Below are 7,679 nucleotides of genomic sequence, written 5' to 3'. Positions count from 1 at the left end.
AGTATATATATATATATATATATATATATATATATATATATATATTTATTGTGTGCAGAGCATGCAAGATAGCAGGGTAATTGAAGAGATTATCATGTGCGGAAGCTGAATATTTTTGGAGGCGAATTAGGAGCCATCATGTCATGCAATGTATTGTGCGGTTCGATCGAGAATTTGGGTTAAAATTTGGATCAGAAACCGGTTCTATTGGATTGGGTGGTTTGATCGTGAATCGATCGAGTTACTAATCCAATCAAATTTGAAATTCATATTTGCATCAAATAGGCTCGAACTTGTTTGAATCGCTGGTTCAACTAAAAAAAACATCTAACTGATATCGATTTTGTCGAAACGGTCAATTCTATAAAATATTTAATTTATTTTAATTAAAATTTAAATAATATATTGTAGTTTATTAAATATTTTTAATAAATATGAAGATGAATTCAACCATGATATATGCATGCTATCTCACATAACATGCTTTGTTGTAAGGTGTGTGTATTTTGTACTATATAAAGACAACTGCTTCAAACTCCCCTGTGATGTGGGATTACAAAAGATACATAAATACTGTATGAGTTAGAATGTGAATTTGGGTTGGGCTGCGAAATTGGATTAGTTGGATTACAAAATTTTTAAATGTGTATTATAAATTTATTATAATGTATATTACAAAAGCTATATGAAATATTATTCTTATTATAAATTATATTTATATTTGTATATTTATGTTATATATACTTTAATTTTGTAAATACATTTAATGCTCATATATATTTATATTTATAATATATATACCTATATTCATATTAATTGTTAATCAAGCTTCCTACGGCACTTTATATCTCTATAATCAAACTTATTCAAGAGTTTTATTGAGCTAATATATATTCACTTTTAAAAACTTCAATTATTATATAATTTATATAATAATTTAATAATTTTAATATTTATTACGTAATTTGATTTTACCCTGGTCCAACTATTGAACCTCGAACGATTCTTTCTTTCTTCCGGTTCTATGTCTGGTAGGGGTGTCAATTTTTGACACGACCCGTGACACGACCCGAACTCGACCCAGAAAAATCTAGGTTAGGGTCAACCCGGACCCGAAACGGGTCGGGTTCAACAAATCAACACGTTTTAAAAATCGGGTCGGGTTCGGGTTGACCCAGCAACCCGAAAATGACCCGAAATTAACAAAAAAACTCCTATTTGACCCGAAAACCCGAGATTGACCAGTTTTTGACTCGATTTTGAACGAAATCGAAGATTGACCCGATTTTTGACCCGAAAATTAGCAATTTTATGTCAACTTTGGGTCATTCGTGTCGGTTCAGGTTGAACCGAATAACTGGTCCAGTTTTCACAATTTTAATTGGTTGGAATAGCTCTATATCATGGAAGCAATATTTAAGATATCATTTACTTCTTTATTCGGTCCTACTACTTTGAGGAGAGGAGACTAGATGTGACACCTTATGCTTTAATGAAAAGATTGAAATCTTTAACCCATAATTAAACTACTCAATCACTAATGGAGACAACCATAGCTACTATAAAACCCAAATGATAATACACTGAACATATTTCATTTCATCAAAAAAATATATATTAATCCAGCTTACCAATCATCTCTACATCAAAATAATTAAAATTGGATTACAAATTAATACCTTAATCACTTAAACTCGAAAGATCCAATCTTTACACTTTTCTACTATGCTCGACATTTACACTTTCTTGAAAAATTAAAAAAAAAACATAATGAGTACACTCAGCTCAATAAATTTTTCCTCCCTAAACCCATCAAAAATATCAATATCCAAATTAAAATATTACATAGGTGACTCATGATTTTAAGTTCTGACTTATAACTTGGACGCCACTTCCACGTAAGGTTCAAAGGGTTTAGATGCATCACAGAATCATTATTATCAGAGGTCTTCTTTACTTTCTCATTTCACAAAGGTTTATTCAGAATTTATGAATTATTAACATTCGTTTCAGAAAATTATTTATACTCGATTTATAGAAGGATTAACATATATAAGAAAATGATTAAAATGCACGTGTACTATTGTCTATTTATAACTCCATTTTCACTTATATATACCTCCTTTTAACCTCCCATACCTAACCGACTACCCCTAGTAAGTGGTAATAGAATTGTAGCGCCGTTGTTGGGGGTGCCACAACATTAAGCTCTCAATTTTTGGGGGAAATTAGATTTGAGTGGGCAATGCGGTGTTGGGTCTCAGGTGAGGATAATATGAGAGAATAAAAAAAATTAATGAACTTTATGAGTGACTTTTACTCTACATATATTTTCAATGATTTTAAATTTAATATATTTTTCTCACTTGATATTGATATAAAGGTGGTATCTTTTATTTTAATGAACTTTCACCATGTAATTTCGAATGTGGTAGATATCATTATTATGAGTAATTTGACTGGCTTATATTTTATTTTTATAAGATGGTTTGGCTTATATAACATTTTAATTAAAATAAATCGAGAAATATTGAGTGCAAAATAATTAGGAGCTAATGTACTGAATCTGATATGAGATATATGACATGCATATGGTTACTGTTCATTTGATATAACATGTATTTAGCATAATACATACACGTTGATGAGCATATTGGATAGATTTATATGTTATGATTGTTGCATATGATATGTACATGATATAAAATGAGTGTAAGAACAAGTAAAATGCATGAATTGATGTGCTATATGAGATGGATGAGGATTGGTACTGATATGATTGAGAAGATTGATTACTGATATGTGAATAACGAGAGACTGATGATGATTATGATTGATAAGAAAAATAAGACTAATGAAATATGATAGATAAGATCGATGATAGATGATAGATATGATAGATGATGGATATAATTATATTAGCAAACTTTAATATACCTTCAATTTTCATTAAAGCTGTTCACTATCTTGTTTAGCCAAAAGTTTCTTTCATTTTGGATTCATCTTCTAGTGTCCGGTGAGTTAAACAATTTTTTTAATAAAATGTCTATGTAATGCATATTCAATTATTTATGCCTCATATATTCATGTATGTAACTCATGTTCATGAATGCAACTCAAGACTTTTATACGCTACCCCATTTTTTTCACTCATAAACTCTAGTTATAATTCAATTCTTCTAATAACCATTGCTCTGATATCACTCTGTCACACCATAGAATTTAAATTTAGAAGAATTATAGCTTAATTTTTATCTGTTTAAACATTCAACCAGAGCTTACAGTTTTATACGAATAGAGGAATACATAAATGTTTTTATATTCATTTAATATTTATAACTGATAAAAGCCCAAAATGACATGTACAATAGCCATGATAAAATTAAACAAGTTCATTACTATGAATACATCATGACAATAAAAAAAGAAGTCTAATATATGCAGAAAGAAAAGCTAAGCCTCATATGACCCTAATCACTCCAAGCTTCTTACTCTTACCTAAAAATATGTAAAAATTACATAATTAGCATAAAAGCCCAGTAAGCTATCAATATCTATAATTGAAATCAATGCACAACATATAAATAAACATATCCATATAAACAACCATCTATCATCATATATACAAAGAAAATTTGGAACTCCATCGAACAACCTAATATCGAGCTTTCATTCAGCATTTAAGTATTTTAATATTGTCAAAATTAAGCAATCATGGCTCAATTGAAATTTTTTTTGTTGAGACTTTCGAATTGACTATAAGCATACAAGATATGAAAATCATTTGGTCTTCCAATTAATGTCCTAACATTTTCAATTATGATTCAAGTGCTTGATCTGAGGTCATTTGGACTCAAATGAGACAACTTTTGGTGTCATTAGTTTTGCCTCAACGAGATGTTCAATTCGACTATAAGTTTGCTGAAATTAGAGTTAGCATGATGCTGAATTTAATTTTGAAAGTTTTGAATTTAAATATGCATCAAGATTTGCGCCCAATCAAAACAATTTTAAATGATGTATCATTATTCAAAAGTCACTGATTTTGATTGAACTCCGAATACATAGCAAGTTGACTCCATTGCTACTGCTCATCACAACCTGCCACCACGATCACCAATTCATCACCATTATCGTTGAACACCACCTATCACAACTACCACGTGCCACCAATCTTTGCCACTCTGTCACCCACTACTGTCATCATTGCTTGACACAATTACTCATCACCTGCTCGCCACCATTGACCACAATAATCGGGCTTTACACTTCATTCATTTTACTTAAATCAAATTAAAAAAATCATATTCTTTAATTTTATCTTCATTCAAGTAACTCTACATATTTTAAATACAATGTATTCTTTTATATTATATTCCATTAATTTTCCAACAAAACAACCGGCCGCAAAAATTTGAAGGATTCAAAGCATCAAACAATATTTTTTTTTAAAAAAAAATCTTAGGAATAAGATAAATTTTAAAATTATTAAAATAATCCAAATTTTAAATATGAATTTTAAAATTTGGATTTAACTTTTAAAATTTGTAATACAAAAAAAATAAATTTGGATTTTGGATGCCATTTTATAGCATAAAAAATATTTGTTTCATAATTTTCACACAAATATTTAGAATTTTTTATCAAATATTTTTTACTCTTTATTTAAATTTTTTTATATATATAAAAATCCATTAAGAGTTCTAAAATGTTTTTTTGTTTTTTTCTCACATGCACTCTTCAAAAAGGCCAATTTGATAACTTTGGCAGCAATAAAATTAATTAAACTATCTGAAACCTTCAGTATGCCCAAATGCCACTAGAACAATGTGGCACAATATTAGATCTACCTCAATTAATTATATTTAGGGGTGTCAATTCGGGTTAGCAGGTAGAGTCCAAGTCTGAACCAAAATAGACTCAACTTGAATAAAGTTGATTCAACCCGACCTATTTATCAAACGAGTCAAAATATTTAACTCGAACCGAACCTAAATATGACTCGCTTGACCCATTTATCATATACATCATGCGATATTTTAAATCAACAAGACCCATTTAACCCAACTACATCTTATTCAATCTGAACTCGAATGATAATCAGATCAATTTTGAATTTTCGGATCACCTCCAATCTGATCAAAAAATTAATCAGATCAAGATTTTAAACCTAAACCTACACGATAATTAATCAAATCAATTCAGATCTAAATTTTCTTAGTCGGGTTCGCATCAGATTATCAGATCAGATCGTTTAATTACAGCCTTAATATTTCTCAATTTTCTAAGGCTTTAATTAGTACTTAAGTAATCACTTTAAAGGATAATCCTATTGTCAACTTTTGAATCTAGGCTTTTACATACCTCAGTTAACAATTTTTTAAGATGACAAAAAAAAAATTACAAAATCCTATTCTTCAGCATATTTTGAAATGTTAGCCGACTTTATTTGTAATTATTCAAAAGTTTATGGACTTTTTGGCATGTATTTGCTATTGCTGAGCTTGCATTGGATTATTAGGAGACTTAGTTTTTCATTAGGAGACTTTGCTGGTCCGCTATTGGTCGATGACTTTGGGGAAGGATAATGAAAACTGAAAAGTACCCTTTGGCTATCACTCAACAGTCCAAAAGAAATGCTTAAAAATCAATATTTTATGAGAAAAATGTTTTTTATTTTTATTTTTTAAATTCACATCAGAATTATATGTGTTATTTAATAATAGAAAGTCCAAAAGAAAAGCTTGTATGAAGATCCAACGCATATAAATAAATAAAAAAATCGGAGGACCATAATTAGACGACAATGATCAGAGAATCGTAATTGAGTGATGATGGTCGGAGGATCCTAGTTGCTGACGGTAATTGGTAGATCGTAATCAAGCAAGGGTTGTTGAAGGACCATTATCAGGCAACAATAGTCAAAGGATTGAGCGAAAGTTGTTAAAAGAACATAATTGGGGATGGTGGTCAAATTGTTGTAATATATCAATGATAGTCAGAAGGTTGTAGTCGGATAATAGTGGTGATGAAATATGGCCTAACTTCAAAGTTATTGAAGAAGGCAGTACCATAATGTACGGGACATTAACTATGAAAAATATATCGCGTATTGGAATCTGGAATTTTAAGGTATTAGGATTATCATCATATTATGATATGATAATATGTTGACAACTTAGACTTTGTTTGTGACAGCTTTCTTAATGCTTCTTAAAGCAGCTTCTTAGTAGTAAAACTTTAAATTTTCTATTAAAAAGTTGCTTTAAGAAACAGTAAGAAAGTCGTCCCAAATGAAGTCATAGGCAAAGCAAATAATATTTTGATCATTTAAATATATTTTTTTTTTTATTTTTATTTATGCAAAATTATATATTATATTATCACAACAATTTACACAAAGCAAATGTTGACATTTTGTACTTTAGGACAAAACTATATACTCATTTACTGAGTTTTTTTTTTGTAAATTATTAAATATTTATGTCAATATTTGATGAGAAGAGAATAAAAGAGACTGTTTGGACAAATTTGAATAGCATTTTCATTTTTTTTATAGGTATTATTCTTTCAAGAAAAATAAATATATTTTTAATTAATTACTTTGAATTTCACAATTTGAAAGAATGCATTTGGGATAATGTTTACTTTATTTTATTTTATATGTATATGAAATGTTTATATTTTACTATTGATACTTCATCAAAAAATTATTTGGATCGGGCACGAATCTCGAAGCAAAATCAAGTTAGAAACTTCCGAAATCAAAATTGGGACCATCCGAACTCCAATTTCAGCAAACTTATAGTCGAACTGAACGTCTAGGAAATACGAATCCAACGACACCAAAATTGACTCAATCCGAGCCCAAATGAGTCCAAATCAAGGGTCCAAAGCACTGTTAGAGGGTTCAAACCACAATTTGGATTACCAATCGGTTTTCAAACATGATGTGCTTATAGTCGAATCGAGTGGCTCGATGAGACGAATCCAACAAGAATAAGATCACTGAATTCCGACATCATTAAGACATTCAAATGCCTATCAAACGGTCCATGATCAAGGGATTCAACATCGGCTGTCCATCCAACCACTCCTCATTTACCCTTGATATCTCAGTTATTTACGGGTCATGTCACTCCATAAATCTATAAATAGACCCCTCCTTTCTCTTGAAAGGGGAGGATCCAAGCAAGAAGAGAAGAAGGGGCCAAAGCAAGAAGAGAAGGAACATAAGGAAGAAGCTCCTCCTCGACCATCGCCTGAGTTCCGCCGAACCACCACCTGACGTCGTTGCTCCGCCGGACCACCACTTGAGGCCCTCACCCTCACCGGACCACCACTTAAGGCCCTTACCTCTGCCGGACCACTGCCTGATGTCGTTGTCCCGTCGCACCACCGCATGTCATCGTTGCTCCGCCGGACCACCACCTGAGGTCCCCATCTTCGTCGGGCCACCACTTGAGGCCATCACCCTCGTCGAACCACCACTTGAGGCCCTCACCTCCGCCGAACCATCGCCTGATGTCGTTGCTTTGCCGGACCACCACTTGAAGCCCTCACCTCCGTCGAACCACCGCATGAAGTCGTTGCTCCGCCTGATCACCACTTGAGGCCCTCACCTCCGCCGGACCATCGCCTGACGTCGTTGCTTCGTCGGACCACCACCTCAGGCCCTA

Source organism: Dendrobium catenatum, unplaced genomic scaffold (assembly GCF_001605985.2).
Source record: "Dendrobium catenatum unplaced genomic scaffold, ASM160598v2 fragScaff_scaffold_993, whole genome shotgun sequence".
Taxonomy (NCBI): Eukaryota; Viridiplantae; Streptophyta; class Magnoliopsida; order Asparagales; family Orchidaceae; genus Dendrobium; species Dendrobium catenatum.
Note: the sequence above shows the minus strand (reverse complement) of the source record.